This window comes from Mytilus galloprovincialis, chromosome 6 (genome assembly GCF_965363235.1).
Source record: "Mytilus galloprovincialis chromosome 6, xbMytGall1.hap1.1, whole genome shotgun sequence".
In the NCBI taxonomy this organism is placed as follows: Eukaryota; Metazoa; Mollusca; class Bivalvia; order Mytilida; family Mytilidae; genus Mytilus; species Mytilus galloprovincialis.
This window is the reverse complement of record NC_134843.1, coordinates 45,819,451-45,837,053: the sequence shown is the minus strand read 5'-3', so window position 1 is coordinate 45,837,053 and position 17,603 is coordinate 45,819,451. Positions and strand designations below refer to the sequence as shown.

The following is a 17,603-nucleotide window of genomic DNA, read 5'->3' as shown; positions in this document are numbered from 1 at the left end:
TCCTCTGCACTTCTTGTATTATTATTACTTCATCACAATGACAACAATAACAGTAGAGAGTATCATTAATTGATAAAACAAAACAACAATTCGCTGAAGGCATGTTTACAAAATGTCAAAACAAGCCAAAGACCAAAAAGTGACAAGGACAGTTAGTCGCCTTTTATGGTGACAAAAACTATATTCATCAAAAGGCTTTGGGGTTTTTCAATCGAAATAGTAGTAAGCTGAACTAAGTTTAAAGATAATAATTAGAGACAAATCTCGTCTGTACTAGCCAAATTTTACAAATTTAAGGTTGTAAAAAATCATATCATGAATGATGGTTAATTACGTTTTTTGGGTAATCAGTTACACCCCATGGTTCTATTATTTCCATAGGAAAACACCCGAGACGTCCCAAAAATATATAGGTGCTCCTCTCATTGGAGGAACATTACACAGTTGTGTGCACACACATGGCGGCACGGAACACGATCGGAAATCCATTTGACTATATCTAAACGTATCGAAACTAAGTGAAAAATATCGTGCGCCACGTGGGCGCTTACATAAGTCACTCTATGCGCCATTTCTGGTCGATATGCGCTATAGGCGCAGGGCGCACAACCTTCCCGTTCACTGCACACACTGAAATGTCTCGCCTTCTTTACTAATCATTGATATTATGTTGATAGTCCTAAGTATAAAGCTTTATTTCAACGGTCACATAAACTTAACATTAACCAAGATAGCTAAATGAACCATGAAAATGAGGTCAAGATCAGATGAACCATGCCAGGCAGACATGTACAGCTAACAAAGCTTCCATACAACAAATATAGTTGACCTATTACTTTTAGATTAAGAAAAATAGACCAAAACACAACCAGGTGCTCCGCAGGGCGCAGCTTTATACGACCGCAGAGGTCGAACCCTGAACAGTTGGGGCAAGTATGGACAAAACATTCAAGCGTGATACAGCTCTGAATTTGGATTGTGATCAAATTTTTGACATTACATGGGTTTTTTTTACACAAAACAAATGTCAAGATTTTACAAATCAATTAAAGATTTCTTCTTCAAACTTTTTAAATCTAAAATTAAATAGTTGACACAGCATAGGTTTCTGACACAGAATGAATGTGGTCTAATGAACTTAAAAGTTTTTTTTTGCCTTTGAGCAATTCACTATGCTGTTGAATATTAATCCTCTCAAAAAAATGTTTGAAGAAATTTTCTTTTTATTTATGAAATTTGAAATGAGAAAAATTTAAACCCCCCCCCCCTTTTTTTTCACATCCCCACTTCCCTTTTTCCAAAACTGATATCAATTCAAATTTCTAATGGAGTTTGCAACAATAACTACATAATAAATACATCATAAAATATTAAAATGTAAAATAAAGTGCTTGTTATCACTGAATGGTAAAGATTGGTTGGTAGTAAAAGTGAATATACATTGTTTATTGTATAAAACAATAAAAAAAACTTCATCAGCAACATTTTATATTGGCAAATTTCCAATGAAGTTATTTACATAAAGTTATTGGCAAATAAAAATAGAAAATGACATCATAGTCATGTCTGGCAAATGTCCAACATACATTATCTAAAAACATTTTAGATAAGATAAGGAAAAAAAGCTTCATCAGCAACATTTTATACTGGCAAATTTCCAATGAAGTTATTTACATAAAGTTATTGGCAAATAAAAATAGAAAATGACATCATAGTCATGTCTGGCAAATTTCCAACATATATTATCAACTACTATTCTATACAAAGAAAGATAACTCCAATTGAAAATTAATTGCTATTGCACAATATTGTGCAATTAGATATTTCTTGCTATTGTGCAATACACTGTGCAATTGAAAATTTCTTGCTATTGCACAATACTTGATATGGAATCCTGATTTGGACCAAAAATTAAGAATCTACATACACAGTTAGATTTGGCATATCAAAGAACCCATTTATTCAATTTTTGATGAAATCAAACAAAGTTTAATTTTGGACCCCCATTTGGACCAACTTGAAAACTAGGCCAATAATTAAAAATCTAAGTACATTTTTAAATTCAGCATATCAAAGAACCCCAAGGATTCAATTTTTGTTAAAATCAAACTAAGTTTAATTTTGGACCCTTTGGACCTTAATGTAGACCAATTTGAAAACAGAACCAAAAATTAAGAATCTACATACATAGTTAGATTCGGTATATCAAAGAACCCCAATTATTCAATTTTTGATGAAATCACACAAAGTTCAATTTAGGACCCTTTGGGCCCCTTATTCCTAAACTGTAAGGACCAAAACTCCCAAAATCAAACCCAACCTTCCTTTTATGGTCATAAACCTTGTGTTTAAATTTCATAGATTTCTATTTACTTATACTAAAGTTATGGTGCAAAAACCAAGAATAATGCTTATTTGGGCCCTTTTTTGGCCCTAATTCCTAAACTGTTGGAACTAAAACTCCCAAAATCAATCCCAACCTTCCTTTTGTGGTCATAAACCTTGTGTCAAAATTTCATAGATTTCTATTCACTTAAACTAAAGTTATAGTGCGAAAACCAAGAAAATGCTTATTTGGGCCCTTTTTGGCCCCTTATTCCTAAAATGTTGGGACCAAAACTCCCAAAATCAATCCCAACCTTCCTTTTGTGGTCATAAACCTTGTGTTAAAATTTCATTGATTTCTATTCACTTTTACTAAAGTTAGAGTGCGAAAACTAAAAGTATTCGGACGACAACGACGACGACGACGACGACGCCAACGTGATAGCAATATACGACGAAAAATTTTTCAAATTTTGCGGTCGTATAAAAACTTAACACTGTGCAATGAACTGTGCAATTGAGGTCATGGTCAAATAAAACCTGTGGGACTGACATATAGATCATAATATATTTCCATACACCAAATATAGTTGACCTTTGGCATATAATATAAGATAACCAGGTTCTCCGCAGGGCGCAGCTTTATATGACCGCAGAGGTCGAACCCTGAACAGTTGGGGCAAGTATGGACAAAACATTCAAGCGTGATACAGCTCTGAATTTGGATTGTGATCAAATTTTTGACATTACATGGGTTTTTTTTACACAAAACAAATGTCAAGATTTTACAAATCAATTAAAGATTTCTTCTTCAAACTTTTTAAATCTAAAATTAAATAGTTGATCATGACACAGCATAGGTTTCTGACACAGAACGAATGTGGTCTAATGAACTTAAAAGTTTTTTTTTGCCTTTGAGCAATTCACTATGCTGTTGAATATTAATCCTCTCAAAAAAATGTTTGAAGAAATTTTCTTTTTATTTATGAAATCTGAAATGAGAAAAATTTAACCCCCCCCCCCTTTTTTTTTCAAATCCCTGTTTCTCTTTTTCCAAAACTGATATCAATTCAAATTTCTAATGGAGTTTGCAACAATAACTACTCTTTTAAATACATCATAAAATATTAAAATGTAAAACCAGGTGCTCCGCAGGGCGCAGCTTTATACGACCGCAGAGGTCGAACCCTGAACAGTTGGGGCAAGTATGGACAAAACATTCAAGCGTGATACAGCTCTGAATTTGGATTGTGATCAAATTTTTGACATTACATGGTTTTTTTTTACACAAAACAAATGTCAAGATTTTACAAATCAATTAAAGATTTCTTCTTCAAACTTTTTAAATCTAAAATTAAATAGTTGACACAGCATAGGTTTCTGACACAGAATGAATGTGGTCTAATGAACTTAAAAGTTTTTTTTTGCCTTTGAGCAATTCACTATGCTGTTGAATATTAATCCTCTCAAAAAAATGTTTGAAGAAATTTTCTTTTTATTTATGAAATCTGAAATGAGAAAAATTTAAACCCCCCCCCCCTTTTTTTCACATCCCCGTTTCCCTTTTTCCAAAACTGATATCAATTCAAATTTCTAATGGAGTTTGCAACAATAACTACTCTTTTAAATACATCATAAAATATTAAAATGTAAAATAAAGTGTATAAAACAATAAAAAAAACTTCATCAGCAACATTTTATATTGGCAAATTTCCAATGAAGTTATTTACATAAAGTTATTGGCAAATAAAAATAGAAAATGACATCATAGTCATGTCTGGCAAATGTCCAACATACATTATCTAAAAACATTTTAGATAAGATAAGGAAAAAAAGCTTCCTCAGCAACATTTTATATTGGCAAATTTCCAATGAAGTTATTTACATAAAGTTATTGGCAAATAAAAATAGAAAATGACATCATAGTCATGTCTGGCAAATTTCCAACATATATTATCAACTACTATTCTATACAAAGAAAGATAACTCCAATTGAAAATTAATTGCTATTGTACAATATTGTGCAATTAGATATTTCTTGCTATTGTGCAATACTGTGCAATTGAAAATTTCTTGCTATTGCACAATACTTGATATGGAATCCTGATTTGGACCAACTTGAAAACTGGGCCCATAATCAAAAATCAAAGTACATATTTAGATAAAGCATATCAAATAAGCCAAAGAATTTAATTTTTGTTAAAATCAAACTTAGTTTAATTTTGGACCCTTTGGACCTTAATGTAGACCAATTTGAAAACTGGACCAAAAATTAAGAATCTACATACACAGTTAGATTTGGCATATCAAAGAACCCATTTATTCAATTTTTGATGAAATCAAACACAGTTTAATTTTGGACCCCCATTTGGACCAACTTGAAAACTAGGCCAATAATTAAAAATCTAAGTACATTTTTAAATTCAGCATATCAAAGAACCCCAAGGATTCAATTTTTGTTAAAATCAAACAAAGTTTAATTTTGGACCCTTTGGACCTTAATGTAGACCAATTTGAAAACGGGACCAAAAATTAAGAATCTACATACATAGTTAGATTCGGCATATCAAAGAACCCCAATTATTCAATTTTTTATGAAATCACTTTGGACCCTTTGGGCCCCTTATTCCTAAACTGTTAGGACCAAAACTCCCAAAATCAAACCCAACCTTCCTTTAATGGTCATAAACCTTGTGTTTAAATTTCATAGATTTCTATTTACTTATACTAAAGTTATGGTGCAAAAATAATGCTTATTTGGGCCCCTTTTTGGCCCTTAATTCATAAACTGTTGTGACCTCAACTCCAAAAATCAATCCCAACCTTCCTTTTGTGGTCATAAACCTTGTGTTTAAATTTCATAGATTTCTATTCACTTATACTAAAGTTATTGTGCGAAAACCAAAAATAATGCTTATTTGGGCCCCTTTTTGGCCCCTAATTCATAAACTGTTGTGACCTCAACTCCAAAAATCAATCCCAACCTTCCTTTTGTGGTCATAAACCTTGTGTTAAAATTTCATTGATTTCTATCAACTTTTACTAAAGTTATTGTGCGAAAACCAAGAATAATGCTTATTTGGGCCCTTTTTTGGCCCTTATTTCCTGAACTGTTGGAACCAAAACTGCCAAAATCAATCCCAACCTTCCTTTTGTGGTCATAAACCTTGTGTCAAAATTTCATAGATTTCTATTCACTTAAACTAAAGTTATAGTGCGAAAACCAAGAAAATGCTTATTTGGGCCCTTTTTGGCCCCTAATTCCTAAAATGTTGGGACCAAAACTCCCAAAATCAATCCCAACCTTCCTTTTGTGGTCATAAACCTTGTGTTGAAATTTCATTGATTTCTATTCACTTTTACTAAAGTTAGAGTGCGAAAACTAAAAGTACGACGACGCGGACGACGACGTCAACGTGATAGCAATATACGACCAAAAAATTAAAATTTTTGCGGTCGTATAAAAAGACCAAAACTTAAAAACTTAACTTTGACCACTGAACCGTGAAAATGAGGTCAAGGTCAGATGACATCTGCCCGCTAGACATGTACACCTTACAATCATTCCATACAACAAATATAGTAGACCTATTGCATAAAGTATGAGAAAAACGGACCAAAACACAAAAACTTAACTATAACCACTGAACACTGCAAATGAGGTCAAGGTCAGATGACACCTGCCAGTTGGACATGTACACCTTCCAGTCCTTCCATACACCAAATATACTAGCCCTATTGCTTATAGTATCTGAGATATGGACTTGACCACCAAAACGTAACCTTGTTCACTGATCCATGATATGAGGTCGAGGTCATGTGAAAACTGTCTGACGGGCATGAGGACCTTGCAAGGTACGGTACGCACATACCAAATATAGTTATCCTATTATTTATAATAAGAGAGAATTCAACATTACAAAAATTCTGAACTTTTTTTTCAAGTGGTCACTGAACCATGAAAATGAGGTCAAGGACATTGGTCATGTGACTGATGGAAACTTTGTAACATGAGGCATCTATATACAAAGTATGAAGCATCCAGGTCTTTCACCTTCTAAAATATAAACCTTTTAAGAAGTTAGCTAACGCCACCGCCGCCGCCGGATTACTATCCCTATGTTGTGCTTTCTGCAACAAAAGTTGCAGGCTCAACAAAAACTATAGGTAGGTGTAAATATAAGAAAGTTTTATCATATTTTTATGTTTTTAGGTTTTAAATTTACCATATGCTATCAATTTTGTAATTTTGTGATTTTTCTCAGTTTTAAGAACAAAATGCATATCATTTCAACTTTTTTGTTAAATGATTGAAAAAATACATATCTAAAAAACGTGAAAAGACCAAAATGATATGGGATGTATATATGATTCTTGTAAAATCAAAATCATTTTTGTATCCCTCACCCATTTTCTCAAAATTTTGGCTAAAAATACTGACTTGATTGTTCGTAAAATTTGATAACTGGATTACTCAAAAAGCATTCATTGTAAATACACAATTTTTTCACAGAGTTATGTTTGATTATAATATTTTTTTAAAATTCATTGATATTTTCCACTTGTATCACATGTTTTCAAAATTATTCAAGAACGCGATTTCAACAAGACTGAACGAGACTGAAAAGTCAGAAGAATACATCTTTAATACAACTAAGAAGTGTGTAGAGTTTTAAGCAATAATCATTAAGGGTTTTTGAGATATGGTGTGACATGTGAAACCCCCCCCCCTTTTTTTAACAAAAATCTCAATAACTCTTAAATAAAATTATGAATCATCACCAAAAAGTATACAGATCTTTAGATGAATATAACTAACCAGAGGCTCTTTTAGAGCCTGTCTCGCTCACCTTGGTCTATGTGCATATCAAAAAAATGACACAGATGGATTCATGACAAAACTGTGTTTTGGTGATGGTGATGTGTTTGTAGATTTTACTTTACTGAACATTCTTGATACTTAAAATTATCTCTATCTATAATGAACTTGGCCCAGTAGTTTCAGTAAAAATTATTTTGTAAAAATTTACAAAATTTATGAAAATTGTTAACTAGAGGCTATAAAGAGTCTGTGTCGCTCACCTTGGTCTATGTGCATATTGAACAGTGTCGCTCACCTTTGTCTATGTGCATATTGAACAGTGTCGCTCACCTTGGTCTATGTGCATATTGAACAAAGGACACAGATGGATTTATGGCAAAATGTGGTTTAGTGATGGTGAATCTGATGTGTTTGTAGATCATACTAAAATTACTGAACATTCTTTCTGCTTAAAATTATCTCTATTTATAATGAACTTGGCCCAGTAGTGACAGTGGAAAATATCTTGTAAAAATTAACCAAAATTTATGAAAATTGTTAAAAATTGACTATAAAGGGCAATAACTCCTTAAGGGGTCAATTAACCATTCTGATCACGTTAACTATTTGTAGGTCTTACTTTGCTGTACATTATTGCTGTTTCCAGCTTTATATCTTTATCTATAATAATATGGCCTAAAAAAAAAATCTGTGTTTCTGGTAACATCATTTTGAAAAACAGGGTTGGTAGGTCGGAATTTTTTTTTTTTTTTTGACATTCTAAACGAAATCTGGAAAAATTATCATGGTTTTTCCAAGACCGTGTCCGTAATTAGTTTCAAATACCGGAAGTCGGCCATTTGCAATGCTTTTGAAGCACCTGATGTGGAAATTTCTTCGAATTTAACCTATTTGGAATACCTTTTGACATTAATAAAATGTTTTACTGGCTTTCTTACCCAGTAGAAGCAAGTTAGATAAATTATTATGTCGATTAACAGAAGCCTGTGTCAAAAACAGGGTTGGTTGATACCATTTTATTTTTGAAGATCACAAAATAAAGATCAGATGGTCCGCAGGGCGCAGCTTTATACGACCGCAGAGGTTGAACCCTGTACTTTTGGGGCAAGTATGCACACAACATTCAAGCTGGATTCAGCTCTAAATTTGGATTGTGATTAAATAGTTGACACAGCATAGGTTTTTGACACAGAATGAATGTGGTCTAATGAACTTAGAATATATTTTTTGCCTTTGAGCAATTCACTATGCTGTTGAATATTAATCCTCTCAAAAAAATGTTTGAAGAAATTTTCTTTTTATTCATGAAATCTGAAATGAGTAAAAATTTACCCCCCCCCCTTTTTTTTCACATCCCCTTTTCCCTTTTTCCAAAACTGATCTCAATTCAAATTTCAAATGGAGTTTGCAACATTAACTATTCATTTAAATACATCATAAAATATCAAAATGTAAAAATAAAGTGCTTGTTATCACTGAATGGTAAAGATTGTTTTAATTTAATTTATCAGTTGGTAGTAAAAGTGAATATACATTGTATATTGTATAAAACAATGATTTAAGTTGATTCAACTACTATTCTGGACAAAGAAAGATAACTCCAATTCTTGCTATTGCACAATATTGTGCAATTGAAAATATTTGCTATTGCACAATACTGTGCAATTGAAGATTTCTTGCTATTGCACAATACTGTGCAATTGAAAATTTCTTGCTATTGCACAATACTGTGCAATTGAAGATTTCTTGCTATTGCTGAATACTGTGCAATTGAAAATTTCTTGATATTGCACAATACTTAATATAATAATTTTGGATCCTGATTTGAACCAACTTGAAAACTGGGCCCATAATCAAAAATCTAAGTACATGTTTAGATTCAGCATATCAAAAAAGCCCAAGAATTCAATTTTTGTTAAAATCAAACTTAAGTTTAATTTTGGACCCTTTGGACCTTAATGTAGACCAATTTGAAAACGGGACCAAAAATTAAGAATTTACATACACAGTTAGATTTGGCATATCAAAGAACCCCAATTATTCAATTTTTGATGAAATCAAACAAAGTTCAATTTTGGACCCTTTGGGCCCCTTATTCCTAAACTGTTGGGACTAAAACTCCCAAAATCAAACCCAACCTTCCTTTTATGGTCATAAACCTTGTGTTTAAATTTCATAGATTTCTATTTACTTATACTAAAGTTATGGTGCGAAAACCAAGAATAATGCTTACTTGGGCCCCTTTTTGGCCCTTAATTCTTAACTGTTCAGACCTCAAATCCCAAAATCAAACCCAATCTTCCTTTAGTGGTTATAAACCTTGTGTTTAAATTTCATAGATTTCTATTCACTTAAACTAAAGTTATAGTGCGAAAACCAAGAAAATGTTTATTTGGGCCCTTTTTGGCCCCTTATTCCTAGAATGTTTGGACCAAAACTCCCAAAATCGATCCCAACCTTCCTTTTGTGGTCATAAACCATGTGTTAAAATTTCATAGATTTCTATTCACTTTTACTTAAGTTAGAGTGCGAAAACCAAAAGTATTCGAACGACGACGACGACGCAAACGTGATACCAATTTACGACCAAAAAATTTTTAATTTTTGCGGTCGTATAAAAACTAGCCAGTAATTAATACTTTATGCGATACCCTTAATTTATTTATAATACCGTTACGGAGACGGATCAACTTCTGGCAGATATAATTTGGGGCGAGATTGTTACATCGACGTTAGTGTACTGGTAAAAACGTCATCAAAATCTGATTACGCTGATTTATGGAGGCCGATGCAGATGTTTTCAGATTAGTGCATTAATAATTTAATTTAACATGTGTATATGTGTATATAATGATTATAAAAATAATTTATTGAGGAACTATGATTTTTATGGTTTTTATTTGAGCAAATCAACATCAGAACACTGAAAGTCTGAAAGCATAAACTGAAAATATATTTATTTTTAACATACAATGAATAAACTTGTTGTCACATAACAGGCATAACTAGTAGGTATGTAAAAATTTAATTCAGTTGTGTGTATGTTTATTTGGTGAAAATAATAAGTCGCTAGTTATTTATCTTCAGGGGATAAAAAAGGGGGAGGGTAATTAATTTGCAAAAAAAATTAAAATAGCCTTCCAAGACTTCATAATTATTTGGACTAGCTTCCAATCTACTGTATAAACATGCAATATTTCTATTGAATTTGTTGCTTCAAAACGTATTGAAAAAATGATTCTTTGTGGATTTTTTTTATACTTTAAGGGGATTTAATGATATTTTTAAATGGAGCTGCCAACAGATTGCATGCAGATATTTCAGTTACAATAATTTACTCAGCAATACTAGTTGGAAGAACAAAGAGCAAATTAGTTTACAGAAAGGAGAACATGACATGTATCCTTTTGCAAAAATAACCCAGGAATCCCAGTGGCAGTGCAATTTGAATTGGTGCATGTATATCCTGCTGGGATTTATTTTTGGAATCCTGTTTTTTTTCCGGGAATCCCAGTATATTCCATTCAAAATCCCAGCATATTTCCACTGGGTTTTACATCGGGATCCCGCTTCTTTTACGGGAATCCCGAAATTTTATCCCAGTACATTTACATTGGGATCTCGCTTCTTTTGCAGGAATCCCGAAATTTTATCCCAGTGGGATCCCAATTGAAATCCTACAATATCCCAGTATATTTCAACCGGGATTAACATCGGGAATCCCCGATTTTTTGCGGGATTCCCGAAATTTTATCCAGGTGGAATTAGGTGGGATCTCAATTGGAATCCAATCAAAATTCCAGCCGGGATTCCAGTGGAATTCCAGATTTATTTTCTCTTGGGTTATACTAAAGTAAGAATGCAAAAACAAAATGTCTTAGGATGACGACAACAACACCAACATCATACCAATATACGACCAAAAGATTTTCCAACACAGAATGAATGTGGTCTAAGAACTTAAACTTAAAAACTTAAAAAATTTTAAATTGGACATTTACCTATTATCATGATTATGGTCCAATATTCAAAATCTAAATATATGCAGGTTAGATTCAGCATAGAACCCCAAGAATTCAATTTTTGATGAAATCAAAAAAAGTTCAATTTTGGACCCTTTAGACCTCAATGTGGACCAATTTGATAACCGGGCCCAAATATTAAAAATCTACATACATGGTAAGATTCAACATATTCGAGACCCCAATTTGGACCAACATGAAAACTGGGCCCATAATCAAAAATCTAAGTACATGTTTAGATTCACCATATCAAAGAATCCCAAGGTTTGGACCAAAACTCCAACCAGGTGCTCCGCAGGGCGCAGCTTTATACGACCGCAGAGGTCGAACCCTGAACAGTTGGGGCAAGTATGGACAAAACATTCAAGCGTGATACAGCTCTGAATTTGGATTGTGATCAAATTTTTGACATTACATGGTTTTTTTTACACAAAACAAATGTCAAGATTTTACAAATCAATTAAAGATTTCTTCTTCAAACTTATTTAAATCTAAAATTAAATAGTTGACACAGCATAGGTTTCTGATACAGAATGAATGTGGTCTAATGAACTTAAAAATTTTTTTTTGCCTTTGAGCAATTCACTATGCTGTTGAATATTAATCCTCTCAAAAAAATGTTTGAAGAAATTTTCTTTTTATTTATGAAATCTGAAATGAGAAAAATTTAACCCCCCCCCCCCCCCCCCCCATTTTTTTTTTCACATCCCCGTTTCCCTTTTTCCAAAACTGATATCAATTCAAATTTCTAATGGAGTTTGCAACAATAACTACTCTTTTAAATACATCATAAAATATTAAAATGTAAAATAAAGTGCTTGTTATCACTGAATGGTAAAGATTGGTTACAATGGTAGTAAAAGTGAATATACATTGTTTATTGTATAAAACAATAAAAAAAACTTCATCAGAAACATTTTATATTGGCAAATTTCCAATGAAGTTATTTACATAAAGTTATTGGCAAATAAAAATAGAAAATGACATCATAGTCATGTCTGGCAAATGTCCAACATACATTATCTAAAAACATTTAGATAAGATATTAAGGGAAAAAAGCTTCATCAGCAACATTTTTAATTGGCAAATTTCCAATGAAGTTATTTACATAAAGTTATTGGCAAATAAAAATAGAAAATGACATCATAGTCATGTCTGGCAAATTTCCAACATATATTATCAACTACTATTCTATACAAAGAAAGATAACTCCAATTGAAAATTAATTGCTATTGCACAATATTGTGCAATTAGATATTTCTTGCTATTGTGCAATACTGTGCAATTGAAAATTTTTTGCTATTGCACAATACTTGATATGGAATCCGGATTTGGACCAACTTAAAAACTGGGCCCATAATCAAAAATCAAAGTACATGTTTAGATAAAGCATATCAAATAAGCCCAAGAATTTTATTTTTGTTAAAATCAAACTTAGTTTAATTTTGGACCCTTTGGACCTTAATGTAGACCAATTTGAAAACTGGACAAAAAATTAAGAATCTACATACACAGTTAGATTTGGCATATCAAAGAACCCATTTATTCAATTTTTGATGAAATCAAACAAAGTTTAATTTTGGACCCCCATTTGGACCAACTTGAAAACTAGGCCAATAATTAAAAATCTAAGTACATTTTTAAATTCAGCATATCAAAGAACCCCAAGGATTCAATTTTTGTTAAAATCAAACTAAGTTTAATTTTGGACCCTTTGGACCTTAATGTAGACCAATTTGAAAACGGGACCAAAAATTAAGAATCTACATACATAGTTAGATTCGGCATATCAAAGAACCCCAATTATTCAATTTTTGATGAAATCACACAAAGTTCAATTTTGGACCCTTTGGGCCCCTTATTCCTAAACTGTTGGGACCAAAACTCCCAAAATCAAACCCAACCTTCCTTTTATGGTCATAAACCTTGTGTTTAAATTTCATAAATTTCTATTTACTTATACTAAAGTTATGGTGCAAAAACCAAAAATAATGCTTATTTGGGCCCCTTTTTGGCCCCTAATTCATAAACTGTTGTGACCTCAACTCCAAAAATCAATCCCAACCTTCCTTTTGTGGTCATAAACCTTGTGTTTAAATTTCATTGATTTCTATTTACTTATACTAAAGTTATTGTGCGAAAACCAAGAATAATGCTTATTTGGGCCCTTTTTTGGCCCTTAATTTCCTAAACTGTTGGAACCAAACCTCCCAAAATCAATCCCAACTGTCCTTTTGTGGTCATAAACCTTGTGTCAAAATTTCATAGATTTTTATTCACTTAAACTAAAGTTATAGTGCGAAAACCAAGAAAATGCTTATTTGGGCCCTTTTTGGCCCCTAATTCCTAAAATGTTGGGACCAACACTCCCAAAATCAATCCCAACCTTCCTTTTGTGGTCATAAACCTTGTGTTAAAATTTCATTGATTTCTATTCACTTTTACTAAAGTTAGAGTGCGAAAACTAAAAGTATTCGGACGACGACGACGACGACGACGACGCAGACGACGACACCAACGTGATAGCAATATACGACCAAAAAATTAAAATTTTTGCGGTCGTATAAAAATCAATCCCAACCTTCCTTTCATGGTCATAAACCTTGTGTTTAAATTTCATTGATTTCTATTTCAGTCAGAGCTCAGACATAAACAAGTCGATTTTTGTTTTTGACTTAAATAAGTCGAAACATGTATTTATTCTAAAAATGCAGTTTCAATTTTAGACTTATCTAAGTCAGAAAATGACAGACTTGTTTAGGTCTATTTATGTTGGTGAAAAAACTTAATGTTACTTTGTGGCCAAACTACACCACCTATGATAGCAAAAACCTGTATGAGAGTTCACAAGGACTTGAGCTATCTATATTTAATTATCTAATTGAACATCCTTACTAAACACAGATGTTTTACCTCATTAAGTGTGATTCCAGGTGGTTGCATTGTAAGGTTAATTAACATTATCTCCGATTTTTTAGACTCTCATTCATATTTTTCTTTAGAACACAAAGCATTGGCTTTCAATGTTGTCATTATCTGATTTAGATGCATGACCTCCTTATAGATATGCGTGGGTCTTGAAGTTAACCAATTTTGATCACTCATCGACTTGTAGGAGTCGACATTTGCAACTTTTTGATTCTGGTCAATTATTTCTTGCTTAACAATATTGGACTTATTCAAGTCGTTTTTTTGTCTTACATTAAAGGGAGGCAAATTCTAAAACTTACAAATTTAGACTTCTATGAGTCAAAAGCAGATTCAGACTTATTTATGTCTGAGCTCTGACTGTATTTACTTATACTCAAGTAAGAGTGCGAAAACAAAATGTCTTAGGATGACAACGACGACAACATCATACCAATATACGACCAAAAAATTTTCAATTTTTGCGGTCGTATAAAAAATGCAAAATTTCCGTAATTTTACTAATTCGGGGCAACAACCAAATATCTTGTTGTCTGATTTGTCAATTTTACCTTCTCAGATTTTTTCTAAATGCTTTAATTTCACCATGTTCACAGATATAAGCCAAAATCTACATTTTACCCCTATGTTCTATTTTTAGCCATGGCGGCCATCTTGGTTGATTGACCAGGCCATCAGACACATTTACTAAACAAGATACCCCAAGGATGACTGTGGCCAAGTTTGGTTGAATTTGGTCAAGTAGTTTCAGAGGAGAAGATTTTTGTAAAAGATTACTAAAATTTTAGAACATAAAAATAGACTACAAAGGGCAATTTTTCCTTAATGGGTCATCTGACAATTTTGGTTTTGTTGACTTATTTGTAGATCTTACTTTGCTGAACACTAAATTGCTGTTTACAGTTTATCTATATCTTTTATAATTTTCAAGATAACCAAAAACTGCAAAAATTTCTTAAAATTACTAATTGGGGGGCAGCAACCCAACAACGGGTTGTCTTATTTGTCTGAATATTCCAGGGCAGACAGATCTTGACCTGATGAACAAATTTACCCCATGCCAGATTTGCTCTGAATGCTTTAGTTTCAGAAATATTAGCCAAAATCTAAATTTTACCCCTTTGTTCTATTTTTAACCATTGCGGCCATCTTGATTGGATGGCCAGGTCATCGCCAAGTTTGGTTAAATTTGTCCAAGTAGTTTCAGAGGTGAAGAATTTTGTTAAAGTTAACGGACGCCAAGTGATGTGAAAAAGCTCACTTAGCCCTTTGGGACAGGTGAGCTAAAAAGACAATTAAAAACTCAAAAATTTAACTTTGACCACTGAACCATGAAAATGAGGTCAAGGTCAGATGACACCTGCCAGCTAGACATATACACATTACAAGCATTCCATACACCAAATATAGTAGACCTATTGCATACAGTATAAGAAAAACAGACCAAAACACAAAATCTAACTATAACCACTGAACCATGAAAATGAGGTCAAGGTCAGATGACACCTGCCAGTTGGACATGTACACCTTACAGTCCTTCCCATACACAGACCTATTGCTTATAGTATCTGAGTTATGGACTTGACTACCAAAACTTAACCTTGTTCACTGATCCATGAAATGAGGTTAAGCCGTTGAGGTCAAGTGAAAAATGTCTGACAGGCAGGCATGTGGACCTTGCAAGGTACGCACATACCAAATATATTTATCGAATAACTTATAATAAGAGAGAATTTAACATTACAAAAAATCTTAAACTTTTTTTTTCAAGTAGTCACTGAACCATTAAAATGAGGTCAAGGACATTGGACATGTGACTGACGGAAACTTTGTAACATGAGGCATTTCTAGTATGAAGCATCCAGGTCTTCCATCTTCTAAAATATAAAGCTTTATAAAAGAAGTGTGCTAATGTTGCCGCCAGATCACTATCCCTATGTGGAGCTTTCTGCAACTTAAGTTACAGGCTCGACAAAAACCCTCGTTTTTCACCCTTTTTTGCCCCTATTTACTAAAACAATTTCAGCCTATAACCAAGACTCAAAAAGTTTAAATCTTATTTTCACCAAAAAGTATACAGATAGTTTGACCATCATAAGAAACAACTATCATGACTATATTAAGTTTCATGAAATTTCGATAAGCTGTTCTTAACTTAAGGTACGACATGTGGACGCTGGAGAGACGGGCGCCAGACATGTATATACCATTATATGTCCCATTCAAAATTTTGACAGGGGTATAAAAACAAGAATTTTAGTGTTAGTCTCAGTCGTTTGCATTGAGTGTGTAGGCAAAGGTAATATTTTTGGTTAGCTTGCTTGCTAGCTAAACCGTGAAGTCATAATTAGGTTAATAGGTAAACTATCCTCCTAGCAGTCAGGATTCTACTTCGTCAAAATTATCTCCCCATTACGCCAGTTTATTTTCACAATCGTAGAAATGGAAGCCATTGTAGCGATGACGCGCTGCCAATTTTGCTCTTGAAAACCGATAAATTTATCCGCATAGCACCATTACAATCCTTATATATGTCAGTTGTATTTTAAAAGACAAATGTATCTACTTGCTAATGAGCATCAGTTAATGATCTTGTCTGCATTGATTCAACTTAGAATTATTGTCATGTCTAATCGGTTGTCAGGTGGAATTTTTGAAAATTCAGAAATATTTTTAACCAGATGCTCCGCAGGGCGCAGCTTTATACGACCACAGAGGTTGAACCCTAAACGGTTGGGGCAAATATGGACACAACATTCAAGCTGGATTCAGCTCTAAATTTGGATTGTGATTAAATAGTTGACACAGCATAGGTTTCTGACACAGAATGAATGAGGTCTAATGAACTTAATAATTTTGTTTTGCTTTTGAGCAATTCACTATGCTGTTGAATATCAATCCTCTCAAAAAAATGTTTGAAGAAATTTTCTTTTTATTTATGAAATCTGAAATGAAAAAAATTGAACCCCCACCCCCAATTTTTTTTCACATCCCCCTTTCCCTTCTTCCAAAACTGATCTCAATTCAAATTTCTAATGGAGTTTGCAACAATAACTACTCATTTAAATACATATTAAAATGTAAAACCAGGTGCTCCGCAGAGTGCAGCTTTATACGACCCCAGTGGTTGAATCCTGAGCAGTTGGGGCAAATTTGGTCACAATATTCAAGCTTGATTCTGTCTGAATTTGGATTGTGATCAAATTTTTGACATAATATAGGTTTTTGTCACAAAATTAATGTGGTCAAAGATCTAACAAATCTATTGCACAATACTGTGCAACTGAAGATTTCTTCTTGAACCTTTTTAAAATTCAAAATTTGAAAAATGTTGAAAAAAAAGGAAGCCCTTCAAAAAATGGAAAACAAAAAATCCCCCCCAACTTTTTGAAACCCCCTTGGAGCAATAACCCTTAAACTCAATCCCATGCTTTCCATTGCAGTATTGAACCTTGTAGTACAATTTCTGAGAGATCCATACACTGAAACACAAGTTATTGTCATGA

The 17,603-nt window shown here is 32.9% G+C and overlaps 1 protein-coding gene across 1 annotated transcript in view; it reads right to left on the bottom strand.

Annotated features, from left to right (window-relative positions):
- Window positions 1–17,603, bottom strand: part of LOC143079715 (26S proteasome non-ATPase regulatory subunit 7-like) — an 86,523-nt gene that overhangs the window by 26,891 nt on the left and 42,029 nt on the right. The window lies entirely within an intron of this gene.